The 22,127-nt window shown below is 38.4% G+C and overlaps 1 long non-coding RNA gene and 1 other non-coding gene across 3 annotated transcripts in view; both read left to right on the top strand.

Annotated features, from left to right (window-relative positions):
* The window catches only part of LOC112651862 (uncharacterized), a 42,949-nt gene that overhangs the window by 5,107 nt on the left and 15,715 nt on the right, over positions 1-22,127 (top strand). For both annotated transcript variants that reach the window (XR_004815372.2, XR_003131116.3), the window contains exons 2-3: positions 925-1,201; positions 18,033-18,116. This is a non-coding gene — a long non-coding RNA (uncharacterized LOC112651862). The remainder of the gene's footprint in view (positions 1-924; positions 1,202-18,032; positions 18,117-22,127) is intronic.
* On the top strand, positions 451-553 carry LOC112652076 (U6 spliceosomal RNA). Its single transcript, XR_003131228.1, has one exon. It is a non-coding gene; the product is annotated as a U6 spliceosomal RNA (small nuclear RNA).

The raw sequence follows: 22,127 nt of genomic DNA, 5'->3' as shown, positions 1-22,127 counted from the left end.
AAAAAAAAAAAAAAAAAAAAAAAAAAGAATTAACAACAGCTCTAACTCTCTCCTCCATGTAAACACTGATGGAATTTACAAGTAGGAAGATAACCAAAGAAGTTCTCATCAGTAGAATTTTTGTATTGCTTATGGATGAGGGAGCATAATTTAGAGAACAGAAGTTAGTCATGTAGGTTCTCTGTGTAACTGATAGAATGTCAAAACTAAGAAGCTCTGAACTTAAGTAGTTTCTTCGGGCAACCTATGCAACACATGTACAACACACACAGTGAACACTCATCTCTTCGCATGAAAACCAAATACATCCCAGTGCAAAAATCTTTTTTTTTGGAGGTACAGAAGATAGTTTGGACCCTTCCAGAGATAGATGTTGCTTTCTTTATGCTTGCATTTTGCTTGTATCCTTCACTAATCATTAGTAAAATTTGCTATTAAGTAAAGTACAATGTTCACTTTGGCAGCACATATACTAAAATTGGAACAATACAGAGAAGATTAGCATGGCCTCTGCACAAGGATGACACACTATTAAGTAAAGTGCATAATTTCTAGGGCCCTGCTTTGACAATTTGAGCTCTGTGGATAGACTGTAAAGGACTTTTAATCAGAGCTATGCCATTTAACCAGATTTTAGTGTTTCTGAAATTGCTATGCTTATGCTCAGCTTCTCATTATTATTTTCTTAAAATTTTCAATTATTTCAAGTTTTTAAATTTTCATGTTCTTGTTTTTTTCAGCTAATTTGATTGCTTGGAGTAATCATTAATTTTGATAAAATTATTCATAAAATCATTGTTTTCTTTCCAAGTTGTAGAGGAGATTACAGTCCTCCTGTTTGGTTCATCATATTCAAAATGCTCAAACTAGAACCAAAACACTTGATTTCTTAGTTGAGCTGCTTGTTCCCTTCTCATTTCACAGGAATAGAAAGTTCCTCACATGTTCTCATCAAGACCAGTAATGCCAAAGCGGTCCATCTGGTATGTAAAGCTGCAAGGTGTTATCTGGAGCCTAAGGCAATCTGGAAACCTCTAAGCACATAATTAAAAGCCACATTCTGAAAATGACAGAACACATGGGAAAAGTCTATTCTCCAATAAATCTTCAGTCCTGGAAACTGAACTCAAAAAGATTGTGCTCTGTTCCATCCTCAACTCCAGGCTCAACCAGAAAAAGGGGACAACTATTTCTGTTTCAGGTTAGTTTGTCTATAATTATGTCTCATTGCCTGAAGAAGTGTTTTAAAACTGAATGCATATTGTTGAATTTCTAACAGAAAGGAAAATGATTCTGAATTCCTGTACTATACATTTTAGGCAACCTAACCAAATATTATCATTCTCTTCTCTGATCTTTATTATTTTCTTCTTTCTGCTAGCTTTGAGTTTACATTGTTCTTTTTCTAATTCTTTAAGGTATATAAGATGTTGAACTGAAATCTTTTTAACATAAGCATTTACAGCTATAAATTGTCTCTTTAATACTGCTTTTATCATATTCTATAAGTTTTAGCATGTGTCTTGTTTTCATTTGTCTCAAAATATTTTCTAATATCTCTTGCAATTTCTTTGACCTGTTAGTTGCTTAAAAGTGTGGTGTTTAATTTCCACATACGTGTGAATATTTTGGTTTTCTTTCTGCTATTAATTTTTTATTTACATTCCATTGCGATTGGAAAGGTACTTTGTGTGATTTTAGTCTCTTAAAATTTATTAATGATTGTTTTGTGGTCTAATAACATATTGTCTATCCTGAAGAATGCTCATGTGCACTTAAGAAAAATATTTTCTGTTGTTGGGAAGAATGGTTTGTATGTGACTGTAAGGTGTATTTGGTACTTTGGTGGTGTTCAAGTCCTCTGTTTCCTTATTGATATCTTGTCTGGTTGTTTCGTACATTATTGAAAATGAGGTATTGAAGTTTCCCACTGTTGTTATAGATCTGTCTATTTCTGTCTCCAATTCTAAAAATATTTACTTCATACAGTTTAGAGCTATGTTTATATATGTATAGTTGTTTTATCTTCTTGGTGAATTGATCCTTTTATCATTATATAATGTCCTTCTTGTCTCTTATAACAGTTTTTAACTTAAAGTCTATTTTATCTGATATTAGTATAGACACCCTGTTCTCTTTTAGCTACTATTTGCATGGATATCTTTTTCCCATCCTTTCATTTACACATTATGGTATCCTTAGATCTAAAGTGAGTCTCTGTAGATAGTATATAGTTGGATCATTTATTTTAATTTTTATTTATCTTTATTTTTTAAAGATTTTATTTATTTGTGATAGAAAGCAAGTGAGAGAGAGAGCATGAGAAGAGGGGAGGGGAGGAGGAGAGGGAGAAGCAGGCTCTCCACCAAGCAGAGAGCCCAATTCAGGGCTAGATCCCTAGACCCTGGGATCATGACCTGAGCTGAAGTCAGCCACCTAACCAATTGAACCACCCAGGTGCCCCTAGTTGGATCATTTTTAATCCATTTTGTCAATTTCTACCTTTTGATTGTGGATTTTAATCCATTGACATTTAAAGTCTTTGCTGATAAGATAGGACTTACTTCTGCCATCTTGTCATTGGTTTTTTTGTCTTATAGTTTTTGTCCCTCACTTCCTTCATGACTACTTTTCTTTGTATTTAGTTAATTTTTTCTACTCACATATTTTTATTCCCTTCTTATTTCCTTTTGGTGTATATTTTATAAATACTTTTTGTGGGATCCCTGGGTGGCTCAGCGGTTTGGCGCCTGCCTTTGGCCCAGGGCGCGATCCTGGAGTCCCGGGATCGTGTCCCGCGTCAGGCTCCTGGCATGGAGCCTGCTTCTCCCTCTGCCTATGTCTCTGCCTCTCTCTCGCTCTATGTCTATCGTGAATAAATAAGTAAAATCTTTTAAAAAATACTTTTTGTGATTACCATGGGGATTACATATAACATCCTAAAGTTATAACAGTCTATTTTTAATTGATACCAATTTACTTTCAGTCATATCCAAAAATTCTACTTCTTTACAACTCTACCTCTCCTTTTTAATTGATGCTATAAATGAAACTTTATATATTATGAACCTATTAATGTAGATTTATTATTTTCTATGCATTTGTCTTTTAAATCCTATAGAAAATAAAAAGTGGAGTTACAGGCCAAAAGCAGTACAAGCATACCTCAGAGATACTGCAGGTTTAGTTCCAGACCACTGCAATAAAACAAATATTGCAATAAAGCAAGTCAAATGAAGTTTTTGGTATCCTAGTACATAAAAAAGTTAGTTTTTAAACAATTAAATCAAGACGAGGGGACTAAGTAAGAGGAACACCAGGAGGAATTGTCCATTAGTAACCATCAATGTAAGACATTACCACAGTCTCCCATCTTTCCCTTTCCAAATGGTAATGTTCATTGTGATTATCCCGTCTCTGTTCGTTCATTGACTCTTAGGTATGGAGACAGATAAATTGTGATTTTTTAGTTCACAAGACTCTGAAGTAAGAGAAGAGTACATCTGAAACCTACATAGAAACTAACATGAGATCCTGGACTTTGAACCCCGGCATGAAATGATAGAAATTTTTGTCTCCTTTTGGGAGGGGGTGAGGATATTTTGCATGCTAAGTATAAGGGGGTGGATATATATGACCAGAAAAGTGGACTACTGTAGCATATTGAATTATCTTTCTATCCTTTCCTATCAAGCCCCTCAAATATGGGCATATTAGTTAACTATTGCTGCATAGCAAATTACCACAAACTAGTAACTTAATATTTGTGTATTATTTTATAGACTTGGTAAATCAGGGTTCCAGGCACAATTTATTTTTTTTAATTTATTTTTTTTATTTTTTTATTGGAGTTCAATTTGCCAACATATAGCATAACACCCAGTGCTCATCCCATCAAGTGCCCCCCTCAGTGCCTGTCACCCAGTTCCAGGAACAATTTAATTGTGTCTTTTGCTTCAGTGTCTCTCACAGCCTATAAAGGAGTTGTCAGTCAGGGCTGGGCTCTCATTTGAATGTTCACCTGGAAAAGGATATGCTTCCAAGCTCATGTAGCTAATTGACAGAATTCCTTGTTCCATGGATTTTTTTTTTTCTTGTTGGTTGTCAGTTTAAGCCACCCTGTCATGTGGCGCTCTCTCCATATCACTGCTCTCAACATGGACAGAACGCTTCATCAAAATTAGCAAGGAAGGACATTCACTAGTAAGACATTTTCATCTTTCATCACATAATAACAGAAGTGGCACTCCCTCACCTTTGCCATAGTGTGTAGGTTAGAGATAAGTCACAGGTCTTGTCCACATACAAAGGAATTATGCCAGGGGTGAATATCCAGATGTGGGTATAATTAGAGTCTATCTTAGAGTCTGCCTGCCACACCAGGCCCCTCACTGAGGGGATGTTTGCACCATATATTTCAGACCTGAACATATGACTTGATTTAAGCCAACGGAATGTGAGTAAAAGTGATATGGGCTTTAAGAATCATTGTGTGGTCTGCCACCTTCACTGCCCTGCCCCCCCAAGACCAACAATATTCCCGATATTCATCAGCCTGAATCCCATTTGCCTCCCAACTTGTCCTTCCATGTGGATTTCCTTCTCTCCAGCTCTTGTAACTCTTTCCCCAAAGCCTTATATTTATTATTTTTCCTTTCACAAATACCAGCCTCCTTCCTAACTTCTGAATCTTCCTCATTACTAGTTAACCCTTTCAAATATTTTCACACTTCAGTCTCCTCATCTGAAGGTCCTGTCTTTTTACACCACCACGTATACCCTGGGGGCTAAGCTGAGGCCTCTGGTCCTCAGAATGAGCAAATGGCAGACAACAACTTATAATATCTGCCAGTCTGCTTTTTCTCCAATCACAAAGTTGGGCCTGCTCATAGATCTGTCCTTTTCCATCCAAATTCTGATTCTATACACTGGCTATATCCAATAATGGCCTATCTATTCAAGATTGGAAACCACTGGGGTCCCTGGATGGCTCAGTTGGTTGAGAATCCAACTCTTGATTTTGGCTCAGGTCATGATCTGAGGATTATGAGATTGAGCCCTGCATCCAGCTCTGTGCTGGGCATGGAGCCCTCTTAAGATTCTCTCTCTTGGGGCACCTGGGTGGCTCAGTGGTTGTGCGTCTGTCTGCCTTTGGCTCAGGTCGTGATCCCAAGGTTCTGGGGTCGAGTCCCACATCAGGCTCCTTGTAGGGAGCCTGCTTCTCCCTCTGGCTCTGGCTCTGCCTCTCTATCTGTGTTTGTCATGAATAAATAAATAAAATCTTATAAAAAAAATCCTCTTTCTCCCTCTCCCTCTGCCCCAAGCCCCCTCTAAAAAAAAAAAAAAAGAGTGGAGACCATTATTATAAATACAATTTCAATGGTTGTTTGCTAGAGGAGGCAGGTGAGTATGGTGGAACACCTGATGATAAACAAGGAACAGAGGAAACAGAGGGCCTGGGAGGTGAGGAAAATGTAGATGAGAGACCAATGATTGATTCTGGGTATGGAGTATCCTGTGCTTCACAAAAATCCCAGGACCAGAACTATAAGGAATAGGAGGAATACAGCTGCACACTGTCTCTCTGTCTCTGTGTCTGCAATGCATATAAACACATAAAATAATACACATGTAAATATACAGAAACATGAGAACATAAATTGAAAAGGGAGTAAATTGTTCTAAGTACCTGCATTTGACTAGTAGGTGTTTTGGAATATATTAGAGCTGAATAAATATAAATTACATATTCTTTTGTCTAGGGTAACCAGGAAAGGATTAGCAGAGGATTGCATAACTAACAAGCTAAGAGAAAGGAAAAAATAAAATATTTAAAAAATTCAACCTATTCAAATATATATAAAAATTACAATGTATAAAAATGCATATAAAAAAACAGGAGAAATGGACAACATATTGTAAAAGATGTTACATGTACGCCCAAATATATATCAAAATGTAATTGTTAATAGACTACATATTATGCAAAAAGGCAAAGATTGATAGAGTGAATTTTTTTAAATGTTTTTTTTTTTTTAATTTTCATTTATTTATGATAGTCACACAGAGAGAGAGAGAGAGGCAGAGACACAGGCAGAGGGAGAAGCAGGCTCCATGCACCGGGAGCGCGACGTGGGATTTGATCCTGCGTCTCCAGGATCGCGCCCTAGGCCAAAGGCAGGCGCCAAACCGCTGCGCCACCCAGGGATCCCGATAGAGTGAATTTTTAAAGAAACTGCATGCTTCTATTAGACATACATTTTAAGATACAGAAATATTGAAAGTATAGGAATGAAGAAATGTATATCATTCAAACACTAATCAAGAGAAAACTGTTATATCACTCTATTTACACTGGACAAAATAGACTTCATTGACAGGGAGGGAAGGTTACTAGTAGTAAAGAGGAAAAATTCACCAGAATATATAACAATTATTTCAATTTAAATATAAGCAACCAAGATATATTAGCATGTTTATCATCTATGTGAAATGGTAAAAATGTACACTACTCTACATTTTTAAACTAAGGGTGCATATATAAGGCAAAATATTCTCCATTATCAGAAAAGGGTATCTTTTTAACTTCAAGATAAGAAATTACATTATGTGAGCTCCCTTGTGTGCTCAGTACCATGATTCTCTGGTTATGATTCTGCGTTTCCATGATTTTATCTTATGGAGAAGACAAAGCCATTTTCATTTTTCTGACTGAAAAATCCTGCAGCAGATATTTGCCTCATACTGGTATGTGGCATGGCAAAGAAAAGAATATGACTTAAAAATAGCAAGCCACACACCTAAAAGGTATGAGAGTGACCAAATTTAGGAAGAATAGAAAGAAAAACCAGCACAGTTGTTTAGTCCAGGCATCAGCATATCCTAATTTAAAAATGAATTAAGACACCCCTTAGGGGGCACCTGCGTGCCTCAATGGTTGAGCATCTGCCTTTGGTTCAGATCATGATCCCAGGGTCCTGGAATCAAGTTCTGCATCGGGCCCCCCACAGAGAGCCTGCTTCTCCCTCTGCCTATGTCTCTGCTTCTCTTTCTCTAGGTCTCTCATGAATAAATAAAATAAAATAAAAAAACTGCTGCTTGATTTTTTTTTTTTAGTATGGTTGACACCCAATGTTACATCGGTCTCAGGTATACAACAGAGCTATTCAACATCTCTATACATTATGCTATCTTCACCACAAGTATAGCGCCCCTCTGTCCCCATACATCACTGTTACTGTACCACTGATTACATTCTCAGTGCTGTACCTTTTATTCCCATGACTGTAGTGATCTTATCTTGAATGAGGATATCATTAATAAAGAATGACTTTAAAGTTGGATCAGAAGCTGAAATTATGAAGACAGGGGAAAAGCCACTGTCTTTTTTGGCAATGATAATATAATTCAAAGAACCTCTAATAATGAAGAGGGGACTATACATTTGGAAACATAAGTCAAAATTGTACACAGGAAAAAATAGAAATATCTGCATAAAGATATTAAAGCAAGATATTATAACCCCATAAGCTATTATCTCCAAATAATTCTGTTGCTTTTAAGTGTAATTGTTAATATGAATAATCATCAATCACATTCTTATATCATTTTCTAAGAGGTAAGCATCTTTGGGGAAACACTTTGAATTGTCTTTTAGAAATTTGAAATAAATAGTTGAGCCTATTATCCTTTGTCACTGGAATAATTTCCATTACTGGTATTACACTTAATTTTTTGCTTTGGTCTATTTATGATTTTTGTTTCTTATTTCTTCCACTGACATATAATTAACACACAGTGAAGCGCAAAAATCTTAAGTGTACTCATTTGAGTCACTTTGGAGAAATACATTTTTATAAAACGTAATAATGACCAGAATATAAAATTGTTCTTCTTCAGTGTAATATCCTCTCTCTAAACAATCATAAACTGAAGAATAATATTCCTCACTAATAGTTTTCTTCATTCATTTCCAGAGGATTATTTCTTCTGGGAACTGGTCTTTTGTGTGAAATTCACAGGTGACAGATATGTGGAAAGCTGCAGGTACTCTTAGCCACCGTTCCCTGCCTGGCCTATGGCCCAGCTATGTATTCTCTGCTGAGTTGAGGCCCTGTCTACCTTCCTACAGGAGTCCATACGCTGCACTCAAACAGGGCTGAGCCACATGTGACATGCAAATTCATCAACAATTGGAACTTCCAATTCCCATCTCAAGGGAGATTTGAATCAGGAATCAGAAAATTCAGAGGGCTCTTCTCCCATAGGCTCCTAGGAGTATTTCTTGATAAATTGGCCCCATGATCATTATGAAATGAGCCTTTTTACCTGTGGTTGTATTCTATGCTCTGAAATCTAATATGCCTGATAGTAACATAGCTTTTCATTCTTTTAGTTTGTTTTTGCAATGTATATTTTTTCATTGTGTTATTTTTAGTCATTTTGTTCTTTTTAATCTTTATAATGACTTTATTATGGGCAACATATCGTTGAGTATTGCTTTTACTTTCAATTTGAAAATCTCTGGCTCTTAATTCAGTCATTTGGACTGTTAATAATGTTTTGTCTGTATTTAAATCTACCAACCCGGCTGTATATTTTTTGGCCTTTTGGGGGGAGGGTGTCTTATTTTGGAATAATTTAGTAGGTTTTATAATTCTGTTTTATTTCTTGATGTATGCTTAGCCAAACATTTATAGCATACATCTTTAACTTGTTTCAAACTATGTTCAGGTAATACCATTTTAGATACAGATTAAGAGTCATGCAATAATATAATTCCATTTACCTCTTCCTTGCCTTTGTACTATTCTTGTTATGCATATTACTTACACATATACTAAAATACCCTCATTATATGTTATTATTTTTGCCTTAGGCAATTATCTTTTGAGATTTTAAATAAAGGGGGAAAAGTGTTATATTTATATGCTTTTCATTCTTCAAATAGATCCAGATTTCAATCTGCTGTATTTTCCTTGTGATTGTAGGACTTTCTTCAACTTTCTTATGGTGCACATCTGTTGGTGAATAAATTTTTTCAGCCTTTGTAGGTCTGAAGACATCTTCATCTCACTTTGTTTCTTAAATATATTTTTTGCTGAACCAAGAATTCTAGATGAACACTATCTTTCTTTCCTTTCTCCCCTTTCTTCCTTCTTTTCTTCCTTTCTCTCCCTTCCTTCCTTTGTTCCTCCCTTTTCTTCCTTCTTTCTTTCCTTCCTTTCTTCCTTCCTTTTCTTTTCAAATTTCTGTGAAGAAGTTACTCCAGTGTCTCTTGGCTGGCATTATTTCCATTGACAAGTTTCCTATCATTCTTTTCCTTGTTCAGCAGTACATTACACATCTTTTTTTTCTCTTCCACAATGTTCTCTTGTGTATCCAATGTTCTTTTCTCTCCACTCAATATATCTACATTTGGCCTTGTTGCCAGTCATATAAGATTAATGAAACCACTCGATACTAAGAAGACATTAATGATGGGGTCCCTAGGTGGCTCAGTGGGTTGAGTGTCCCATTCTTGGTTTGACTCAGGTGATGAACTCTTGGGCTGTGAGATTGAGCCCCACATTGGGCTTCACACTCAGTGGTGGGTGGGGAAGGAGGTCTGCTTGAAGATTCTCTCCCTCTGTGTCTCCCCTCCCCCACTCACACACACTCTTCCTCTAATAAGTAATCTTTAAAAAAAAAAGATCATTAAAGAAAGCCTTATTATCTCCAAACTTACTAAGTTGTATACATTAAATGTATACAGTTTTTGTATGTCAATCATATCTCAATAAAGCGGTCTTTTAAAAAATTATTTTTCACTTCATTTCTCTTTTGCAAGTGAGTAAGATCTCAATGATACTTACCCTAAATCAGTATCAAGGGAAGAGAGTTCAACAAAGACAGGATATATCCAATCATGAAATGGGCAAAAGACATGAACAGAAATCTCACAGAGGAAGACATAGACATGGCCAACATGCATATGAGAAAATGCTCTGCATCACTTGCCATCAGGGAAATACAAATCAAAACCACAATGAGATACCACCTCACACCAGTGAGAATGGGGCAAATTAACAAGGCAGGAAACCACAAATGTTGGAGAGGATACGGAGAAAAGGGAACCCTCTTACACTGTTGGTGGGAATGTGAACTGGTGCAGCCACTCTGGAAAACTGTGTGGAGGTTCCTCAAAGAGTTAAAAATAGACCTGCCCTACGACCCAGCAATTGCACTGTTGGGGATTTACCCCAAAGATACAGATGCAATGAAACGCCAGGACACCTGCACCCCGATGTTTATAGCAGCAATGGCCACAATAGCCAAACTGTGGAAGGAGCCTCGGTGTCCATCGAAAGATGAGTGGATAAAGAAGATGTGGTTTACATAAATACAATGGAATATTACTCAGCTATTAGAAATGACAAATACCCACCATTTGCTTCATTCATAAGTAGTGGCTGGAAGGGAGCACCAGGGAACTGGAGGGTATTATGCTGAGTGAAGTAAGTCAGTCGGTGAAGGACAAACATTATATGTTCTCATTCATTTGGGGAATATAAATAATAGTGAAAGGGAATATAAGGGAAGGGAGAAGAAATGTGTGGGAAATATCAGAAAGGGAGACATAACGTAAAGACTGCTAACTCTGGGAAACGAACTAGGGGTGGTAGAAGGGGAGGAGGGCGGGGGGTGGGAGTGATTGGGTGACGGGCACTGGGGGTTATTCTGTATGTGGGTAAATTGAACACCAAAAAAAAAAATCCTTAAAAAAAAAAAACAAAGACAGGATATAGGGAAGAGAAACAAAATGTATTGATGGCATCTTTTATAATAGATTGCCTTATTTAACCAACTGTCATTTTGGTGAACAGTCATACTACCAACACTATTTTACAAATGAAGAAAGTAGAACCCTGAGTGATGGAATGATCCATTCCAGGGTGTACAACTAGTGACTTGCAGAGCAATGATACCAACCCAGGTGTACTGATGGAAACCCTTGTGTCCGCAGCCTTAAGTAGGTGCTGTTCATTCCTTTCCAAAGGTTTTGTGGCTGTAAAGACAGGTCAAGTGTCCACAAGTCACCCCTACTGGATCCCCAATTCACAGAGATGCTGTGCTCTGCTCATCCTCTGCCTTCTTTATATCCCTCAATTTCCTTTCATCTTTCTACAGCACTGCCTGGACTATGAGAAAAATCCCCTATTGCCTGCATAAATGCTGTCAAGAACCCATATTACCCCAAAGTGTCTGAATATCTAAATATTCAGTACAGATACAAGGACTAACTAGGACTTATACAAGTTTAGCAACAACCACATGCAGAGTCCTGAGCTGGACAAGTTGGAGATGGGGCATTGTCACTCATTTAACCTCTCCTGGCCTCACTTTCCTCCTGTCCTCTGAGAAATGGAGAAGAAAATAATGTATCTTAATCTACTGAGGGCTAAAATCTGTCTGCTTTTTAACAGTTGTGACCCTTGGGCAAGTCCCTTTCTCAGAGTCTCATGCTTCCCACAGTGTTTTGAGCTACAAGTGAAACTATGTCAATTAAAAGAGTATGGCAGCCCAGGTGGCTCAGTGGTTTTTGCTGCCTTCAGCCGAGGGCCTGATCCTGGAGATCTGGGATCAAGTCCCATTTCAGGCTCCCTGCATGGAACATGCTTCTTCCTCTGCCTGTGTCTCTGCTTCTCTCTCTCTCTCTCTGTCTTTCATGAATAAATAAATAAAATCTTTTAAAAAAAGAGTATGTTTGAGGGGCACCTGGGTGGCTCAGTCAATTAAACACTCTACTCACTCTTCATTTCAGGTCAGGTCATGATCTCAGGGTCATGAAGCCCTGCACTGAGGAGTCTGCTGGAGATTTTCTCTCTCTCCCTCTGCCTCTCCCTGCTGCTCCTTTCTCTCTCTCAAATAAATAAATTTTCTTTTTAAAAAAAGAATATGCTTGAGGGATGCCTGGGTGGCTTAGTGGTTGAGCATCTGCCTTTAGCTCAGGGCGTGATCCCGGGGTCCAGGATTGAGTCCTGCATCAGGCTCCTTGCAGGGAGCCTGCTTCTCCCTCTGCCTATGTCTCTGCCTCTCTGTGTCTCTCATGAATAAATAAATAAAAATCTTTAAAAAAGTATGCTTAAAATCATGTGCTAAGTTCTAAATGGAGGTAAGCGGTAATTCTTCAATACACTCAACTGCATTGATTTGGACTGTTTATCCAGCCTGCCACAACAGGTTACACAACAACTTGGTGGTAAAAAGAAATGCGACTTTGTAGCCAGAGTTCCAAGATTGGATCCTGGCTCTGCTATTTACTATCTGTGTAATCTTGGCAAATAACTTAAATCCGATGTTCCCTAATTTCTTCATATATATTATGAGAACAATAGCATTGAAATCATAGGATTATTCTAAGGATTAGATGAGTAAAGATACATGAAAGGCATGAAAGTGTGCCTGGCAAAAGTAAGTGGTTCTGCTAGAATGCATGAGGAGAGTTACCCTCGGTGCACAACAGAAGTGATCATAAGTAGTGGCTGGAAGGGAGCACCAGGGAAGGTTTTCAGTCCTAAAAAAAATCTGCCTTTTAACACAGGTGCTAGTTTCACAATACATTTAGTATGTGAAAATTCATCATACTGCCTGCTGAGGATATTTGCAGTTTCTGTCTGTGCATTTTACTTCTTAAAAATAGAGCCTGGAAATTAGTAAAAAAAAAAAAAAAAAAAAGTCTGTAGAATTGGTAGAGTCTAAGCCTGCATGTCCAAGGAGGAAACAGAAACAGCTAATATCTGAGTTACAGAGGAGAGTAAAGAGAAACTTGCACTAAGGTGTATATATACATATACATGATATGCCAAAATCTCGGTAGAAAATAAAATTATACATTGTAGGTAGAAAATGGAAAGAATCAGGAGGGATCTAGTGGCCATGAAGGGTGATAGGATCTGCTGGATTGGATCTTGGGGCATAGGGATCAGGTTCACCTTCCCCATTTATGGCCCCCTCACATTCCAGAACACTTTGTCACTGTTCCATAGTTCTGTGATCCAGGCCTAAAACTCTAGGCTGGAGTTCTACTGTCTGTTTTCAGCAGCCTGAGGGAGTAGTACGCTTTAAGTGAGGGAGAGCTTTGGTTGCTTCTGCATTTCAGTGAGCCCTTAAGCATTGGTTCCATCTTTCATTTTTTGTACACAGTTGGCAGCACCTTTCTGTCTCATTATTGAATTTAGTGGTATGTATATTTATGTCTGAAGGAAACATTTGAAAAAACAAAACAAAACAGGGACATTAGTCCAGTAAGGAAACTCTAGGCTGAGCCCACAAGTGAGATCACCTTGATTCCTATTTTTTTTTTCTTTTCCTACTCCCACTATTCTGAATCAATTATTGGAATGGAAAGATAACAGGATGGGGAATTGTCAGGAGAGATTAGCCCATCATCTGTCTAGGAGAAGAGACTGGGTGGGCAAGTAGTATAGTGGAGACTAGGGTTTCTTTTCTTTCTATATATTTTTTTAAAGATTTTATTTATTCATGAGACACACACACACACACACACACACACAGAGGCAGAGACACAGGCAGAGGGAGAAGCAGGCTCCATGCAGGGAGCACAACGTGGGACTCGATCCCAGGTCTCCAGAATCAGGCCCTGGGCTGAAGGTGGCGCTAAACCGCTAAGGGAGTCTGCTGGAGATTTTCTCTCTCTCGCTCTGCCTCTCCCTGCTGCTCCTTTCTCTCTCTCAAATAAATACATTTTCTTTTAAAAAAAAGAATATGCTTGAGGGATGCCTCAAGCATCCCGGGCTGCCCTCTTTCTACTTTTAAAGAAAGATTTTATTTATTTATTCATGAGAAACACACAGAGAGGCTGAGACACAGGCAGAGGGAGAAGCAAGCTCCCCACAGGGAGGCTGATGCGAGACTTGATCCCAGGACCCCAGGATCACGACTTAAGCCAAAGGCAGATGCTCAACCGCTGAGCCATCCAGATGCCCGGAGACTAGGGTTTCTATCCAAAGTTATAGACTCTACCTAGATATGATAAAGAGTTTGGGATTCACTGAGTTGTCACTCACTCTGGCCTCCTGTTTCTCACTGGATTGGACCACCCTTTCTCTTCCCTTGTTTTCATCATCAACACTGGGGGCCCTTCATCAGAGCTCCATTTAACATTGAATGCAACATTGTTCATACCACCTTCTTCCACACCACCTCTTCTTTTTCCTTTCTTCCTCTAGAGAACACTCAGATACTAGACCCTATTTCCCAGCTAGACCCTCTTTGTCTTTAAACCTTACTCCTGACCTTGATTCCACACTTATGAATACACCTTTCCCCTCTTCAGCCATTCATATTTCAAAAACTAATTCCTTTGAGGCTACAAAAAGCCCCTTGGAGGAAACCCTCAAGCACATCAAAGAGAAGAAAGATTCAATCCCTGGCCTGAATAGCTCCTTTCCTACATGCTTACCTGTGGATAAAGAGGCCAGATGGCCATGAGGTCATCTCCCTAAAATTTTGTTAATAGGCTGATGGGCTCAGGCTGAGTAAGAGAGGAAACAAGACAAGAATCTTTCACCAACTTAAAAGACCCTGAGAATGCTAGGAGATCTTTGGCTTGAGAAGATCAAATAGGGAAGTAGGATGGGAGACCATCCACTCCAGGGAGTCCTTCCTCTGCTCAGGACAGCCAGTTAGACTCCTAGGAACAACTCATCCTACTACCCACCATAGGATCCACCAAAGAGTACTCAGAAAATAGGAATAAGTGTGTGTTCCAGTGGCTTCATCCACTGGACAGAAGAGACAAAAAGATCCATGGAACAAAACCAAAACACTGCAGCTTCTATGCAGAGTCCATATCTACTAGAAATCAGAGCTGCAGGCAGCCCCGGTGGCTCAGTGGTTTAGCACTGCCTTCAGTCCAGGGCGTGATCCTGGAGACCCGATCAGTCCCACATCGGGCTTCCTGCATGGAGCCTGCTTCTCCCCCTGTCTGTGTCTCTGCCTCTCTCTGTGTGTGTTTCTCATGAATAAATACATAAAATCTTAAAAAAAAAAAAAAAGAAGAAGAAATCAGAGCTGCTTCTCTGGGTAAGAGAGATATTGAGACTCAGAACAAGTCAATCATTGGCCAGATCTTAAGGGGGGAAAAAAAACCCAGAATTATATGCAGAATTAATGCAAGGAAAGGAAGTCCATCTAAGGTGGAACTGAAGGCCCAAGTTTAGTTCAAAAGTATATTTCCAGTGATTACAATGCTCCCTACATCCCTGAGAAAATGAAAGGGCTGAGGACCACTTCTTGACACCAAGTGGATTTTTTTTAGATTTATTTATTTATTAGAGAGAGAGAGAGTGCAAGTGGAGGGAGCAGCAAAGGGAGAGAGTAAGAATCTTCAAGCAGATCCCCTGCTGAGCGTGGATCCTGACATGGGGCTTGATCCCATTATTTGGAACCTTATACCACTGTGGGTTAGAATGGTTGAGCTTACACAGGCATCATAGGGCCAGAATTTCCTACTGAGCCTCCATGATTATAGCAAGAGACAAGAAACTTCACATATCATAAATATGGAATTGGAGTTTGGTAACCTTGGGGTTCTGAGTTTTGAAGAGCAAGAATTCTCTATGACCCTGACTACTTTGATAGACAATCACTTCTACCTATCCCCAAGTCCCTCTTACATTCCTGATGGGGGCTGGGACAATGAGCACTGCTCCCCGCATAGCAGGCCCTTAAAGAAAATATACAGCAGGCCACCACTTCCCTTTCCTCTCCCCATACAAGCTCTAAAGCAATAGAAACACAGAACCACCAACTGTGCTTTAATGAGTGGGAGATAGGAGGAAGCCAGAGCAGGGTTAAAGCCTTAGCAAACCTGAGAGCATCTATTTTTATCAGGCTTGGGAAAGAAACCTCCATATCATCTTTAAGTAGCACCAGTTCACTCTCCAGCCAGTGGATGATAGCTGGATTCAAAGTGAGAGATAAAAACTGATGCATGTTCTGGGTCACCTTCTCCCATCATGTCCCAACCAGCAGAAGACAGCCCCACTCGGAAAGTGTGTGAGAATGACTTTTTTAAGATTTTTTTTTTTTTTGGCAGAGAGAGAGAAGGCACAAGTAGAGTGTCAGGCAGAGGGAGAGGGAGAACCAGGCTCCCCGCTGAGCAGGGAGCCCAACATGCGGCTGGATCCCAGGACCCCGGGATCATGACCTGATCTGAAGGCAGACGCCTAACTGACCACGAGGTGCCCCAAGAATCACTTTTCCAGAAAACAGTGGCATTTTGAATGTTAGAGAAACTGACCCCCTTGTCCAGTGTATACAGAACTGGGTGAGCTTGAACGTGACAGATGTTTGGGGGTTATGCCGAGGTGGACCATAGGATGGATATGACAGCCCCAAGGAACAAAGTAAGTGCTGTTTATGGATCTGCTGAGTCTGGGGGACTCACTGGTCTCAAAACAGGCTTTGAACTCAAAAATGAATTCTCCCTGCTGGGTGGATATCTAGGGAAAGGAGGCCCTACTTTTTCATGCTTGACTTGATATCATTCCAAGGCAAAGGGATCCCACAGCCTTCAGTGATGGGGTGGCTCATAGGTCAGTCATACAGCACCTACAGAAAAATAAGGGCAAGAATGGGGAAAGGCTGGGGAATGAGTAGGAAAGGAAAAAAATCAGCAGAGAGAGGGAAAAATAACCCAGCTGGTAGGAAGGAATAGGAATGTTTTCATCATCACTAATTATCATAACACACCTAACCTCACCAAACAACACACACACACCCTGATCTATTTGTGAGTGTCTCACATACCAGTAAGTGTGCCTGAGAGCATGTCGTTAAGGTGTCACAGGAAGGTCAGGAATGTAGAAATTTCACAAGGAAACAAACATTTTCTCTCTCCAGGTTAAGTGCAGAACATCATATTTCCAATTGCTCCATTTCATTAGGTTCCAAATATACATTTAAACTTGATCCTTAATGTGATCAGCACATTAAAATCATAAATGTGACCAATTATGCAACAGACTTTGACCTGGTAAGAATGTCTAGCAGCATGCACAATGACTGTGTTGTCATATCGACAGTAATAACTTCACAATGCCCACTTCAAAACTGTTAAACAAAAAGGGAAGAGTGAAATGAGCTGTTCTTCCCCTCTCTGACTACCAACTGAACCAGTGGTCAGGCTTGACCACAGTCGAATGACATGGCTGCAGCCCCTTTGTTGGTGGGAAGAGATGGCCTTTGTACACAGACATGGCTGAAGCATGTTATTTTTCAAGATCTTGTTCTTCATTCATTGTCAGTGGAAGCAGAAGGAGAAAAACTTTATGCCATCCACTCCAAGGGCCTGCCTCCACTTTCTGTGGGGGGCTGATGTACATTTTCCTGGGTATTTCTCGTGTACTTTCACACTGGAAAATGACAAGCCATTCTCTGGGATCAGTAATGTATTTGGTGCTCCCATAAAGCTGGGGGCCAAGAGAAAGGCTCATGAGTTTGAGGTTCTCCCTAAGTTGAGTTGCAGGGCTGCACAAAGGCCCATGGTCTACATACTGGTGGCAGTGTTCTTTTTTGACTGGCCTTGCCCCTCTGCTGCTGCTATTGGGTCTGTTCTGGCCCCACTGCCCCTCTTGCCCCCAGGGAGCCCCTTGCTGCCTCCTGAGTGATGCCGGGAATAGGCAAACCTGCCCACCTTTATCAAGTGGCATCATCTCTGGCCTCCAGACTACTGCATCTGGAGCCCTGCCCCTGAATTCTCCAGTTATAACATTTGTGAATTGCACCCAGAGAAGCCACATTCATTTTCAACCTGCTCAGCTTGCAAGGTAGATACTCCTCTGTGTCAAACCCATCATTAGATTCCCCTTCCTCGAAGGCCTGGTTGAAGATAGAAGCACTCTTCCTAGATGTCAGTTGGTGGTCACAGATGGTTGGTCACAGATGGTTTCCAGCATAAAATTACTTGTGTTGAGAATAATAAGAGTTTCTTGTCCTCCTCATCATTTTCCTCTTCTTCCACCCAGAACAGACACTTAGACCCACTGGTCATGGGTTTCAATCTTGTGGGTTTCACTGTGGAGAGTGCTGGTCCAGTCTAGCCAACTCAGGTAGGTCTGAAATTCTGGAGAGAACACAACCATAGCCTTTTTTGTTTGTTTGTTTTGTAATCTTATATAATCCAAGAAACCTCTGATAGAAACCAATGGAAAGGAGATTGTAAGTTTACCTATGTAAGTGGAAATGCTAAAAAGGAGGAATATGGGAATATCCAACAAAAACAGATATTAAAGCAGGTTTTTAAATACTGTCATTGATTCGTAACTGTAATTAATAATATGAAGATCCTTTTGCAAGAGACCAGAACCTCAGTACACTATTAACTACTACTAAAAAATACAAAGTAGGTTGCACCTTCATATTCTGTTCTCTTACTGACTGAAATACTTTTCATTTCTAATGCTACATTTAAAATAAAATTACAATGTGATATTTTGTTGTCTTGTTTGTTTCATTGTGGTATAAGCAACATAGTGAAGTGCAAAAAATTAAGTGTGTTGTTTGATGAGTTTTAAGAAATGCATATACACATTAGCATATAGAACATTTTCATCAGATGAAAAATTTCCTCCATGTTTCTTTCCCAGTTAATCCACTCACTGAGGCAACCACTATTGTGTCTTTTTTTTTTTTTAATTCTGGTATAGTTAACATACAGTACTATGTAAGTTTCAGGTGTACAATTCTGATTTCTTATACTATAGATAAATTTAGGCTATTTCAGGACTCGTATAAATGGGGTCATATATATCTTACTAACTTTAAACTAGTACCATGGTTAACTTTACAGGAAGTATTGAAATTGTGTAGTAAGCTCTCCAAATTTATATTTCCTTTTAAATATTTTTTTGGCTATTTTGGTTTTCTCATATTTCCATGAATTTTGGAATCAGCCTGTCAAATTCAATAAAAACAAACAAAAAATGCCTACTAAGAAGTTGACAGAGATTATGTCAAATGTATAGACCAATTTGGGGAGAACCGGTATCTTGAATTTTCTGCCCAACCAACCAGATGCATTTTTCCATGTATTTTGGTTCTTTTTCTTTCTCTCAGCAATGTTCTACAGTGTTTGGTGTATAGGTTTTCCATGTATTTTATTAGACATTATCTATATTTCATATTTTAATATTAGTGCTGTTCTTTTAATTTCAGTTTCTGATTGTTGTTAGCATGTAGATGTGCAGTTGATTTTTGTATTTTGATCTTTCATGGCAATTGTCCATTTCATAGAAGTTATCAAGTTTCCTGGCATTGAGATGTTCATAATATTTAATTATTATTTAGATGTCTGCAAAATCTGTAGTTATGTCATTTCTCTCATTTCTGATTCTGACTTGTCTTCTTTCTTTTATCCTGATGAGACTGTGACTCACATCAATCTTCTGAAAAAGCCAGCTTTTGCTTTCCTTTACGGGTGATCTTTTTTCTTTTAAAGATTTTATTTATTTGACACAGAGAGAGTACGCACAAACAGGGGGAGTGGGAGAGGGAAAGGAAAAAGCAGGCTCCTCACTGAGCAGTGAGCCTGATGCAGGACTTGATCCCAGGACCCTTAGATCATGACCTGTAACAAAGGTAGACTTAACTGACTGAGCCACGCAGGTGCCCCCATGGGTGATTCTTTAACAATATGGATTTGAACTGCATGGGTCTCCTTATACACGCTTTTTTTTTTTTTTCAATAAATGCAGATGGCACTATAATGATATTTTCTGTTCCTTATGATTTTCTTAATATTTTTCCCATAATCTACTTATTAGAAAAATACAGTATATAATACATATACAAAATATGTGTTAAAATATGTATTAATTGACTATTTGTGTTATCGGTAAGTCAACAGTAGGCTATCAGTAGTTAAGTTTTTAGGGAGTCAAGTTATATGCAGATTCTCAATTGTATGGGGGGTTGGCACCCCTAACCCCCATGATGTTCAAGGGTCAATGGTATTTTCTCTATTTTTTTTCATTTGATTTCTTCTCTGAACAATTATTTCCTTTCTTCTGTTTACCATTGGTTTCATTTTTTCCTTTTTCTAGTTTCTGAAGATGGAAAGTAAGTCATTGATTTATGACCTTTCATCTTTACTAATAAACATATTTAGTGCTTTATATTTCCCTCTAAGTACTGCGTTAGGGGCATCCCACAAATTAAGATACATTTTCATTTTCATTAAGTTCATAATACTTTATTTACCTTTTTATTTTTTTTCAACCAGTGGATTATTTAGAAGAATGTATTTATTGGGGGATTGTCCAGATACTTTTTTATTGATATCTAAATTAATGTTGTTGTGGTCAGAAACATACTTCAACTTTTAAATTAAGAGTTGTTTTATGACAACTCCTTGGTAAATGTTTTGCATACCTTCCAGTGTATACAGAATATGACCTTCCTTGGTAAATGTTTTGCATACACTTAAAAAGAATGTATTCTGTTGTCTATTGGGTGGAATGTTCTACAATGCTAAACAGGTCAAGTTGATTGGTAGTGATGATGTTCAAGTCTATCTACTGTATCCTTTTGATTGCTTATGTGCTGTACTCAGTACAGTACAGTCCTTGTTCAATTAATTATTGAAAGAGGGCAGAAATTTCCAACTACAATTGTGAATTTGTCTAGTTTTCCTTGAAATTCTATCAGTTTTTGCTTCATGCATTTTGAAGTTCAGCTATTGGGTGTATAAACTTTTAGGATTACATCCTCTTAATAAACTGACCCTTTACTATTATAAAATGTTTTTCTTTATTCCTTGTAATTATTCTTAGTTCTGAAGTATATTTTATCTAATATTAACATAGTTCCTTCAGTTTAATTTTTAATTTGTGTTAGCCTGGTATACCTTTTTTGGTTCTTTTTACCTATTTGTATCTTTATATTTAAAGTGTTTTTCCTGTAGACAGCATAAAGTTGGGCTGTGCCTTTTTGTCCAATAAGACAACCTATTCTTTTAATTAGTATTTAGATCATTTATATTTAATGTGATCATTTATATTGTTAGATTAAGCCTATCACCTTAATTTTGTTTTCTATTTGCCCTTCCTATTCTTTTGTTTTATCTTTTTCTTTTTTTGCTTCTGTTGCATTAACTGTATATTTGTTATGATTTCTTTTTATCCTTTTTTTGAATTATTAGCTATAATTTTTTAGTGATTTATTTAACACTTCTATGATATACTTTTAGTTTGTTCTAATCTACCTGCAAGTAATATACCACTTCGTGTATAGTATGAGAGCTTTACAATATATTCATTATCATATTTTGCCATCATATGGCCATATGGTCCCTCCAATGACTGGGTTGGCTTACCTTTCCCAGGTATAATTATGGATGGTGTGACCTTCTTCAGAGAGCCATATCCAGGAGCTCACCAAGGATATCCTTAGATAACGAACCCCAAAGCAATATGAGACATTAGATCAGGCTTCCTTTTGGTCATCTCAACAAAATCCATAGCCAGAGTCTGCTGGTAATTTTTTGGCACTACCTGCAACAAAAAGAGTATCATTAATAAAGACATACCTCCCAAGGAACTATACCTCTAGATGGTCTAGTCTTAGAAGCCCAAGCTTAGGGGGTTCACTGAATATGTAGCATCAATGGCCTCCTTAATGTTCTTTATGCACTGATTCTCTTAGCTTATTTAAAAATCCAGCCTGGGGATCCCTGGGTGGCTCAGCAGTTTGGCACTTGCCTTTGGCCCAGGGCCTAATCCTGGAGTCCCAGAATCGAGTCCTACATCAGGCTCCCTGCATGGATCCTGCTTCCCCTCTGCCTGTGTCTCTGCCTCTCTCTCTGTGTCTCTCATGAATAAATAAATAAAATCTTTAAAAAAAATCCAGCCTGATTTCCATGTTTATGTGTTTCCAACCAGCTCTCATTGCCAGGATGTAGGATAGGTCCTTTTGAACATCCAAACTTAAGGATTAAGATAAAATTTGAATTGTTTAAAATAGTGATTTAAAAACATTTTTTTTAGTGCAGTTTTTTTTTTTTTTTTTTCAAAAATGAAGTTTGGTTAAATAGAAGACTAAATGTTGCCTTTGTGCAATCATCA

The sequence above is a fragment of the Canis lupus genome, chromosome 4 (assembly GCF_003254725.2).
Source record: "Canis lupus dingo isolate Sandy chromosome 4, ASM325472v2, whole genome shotgun sequence".
Taxonomy (NCBI): Eukaryota; Metazoa; Chordata; class Mammalia; order Carnivora; family Canidae; genus Canis; species Canis lupus.
The sequence above is the reverse complement of the archived record's forward strand: the minus strand, read 5'-3'. Positions and strand labels throughout refer to the sequence as shown.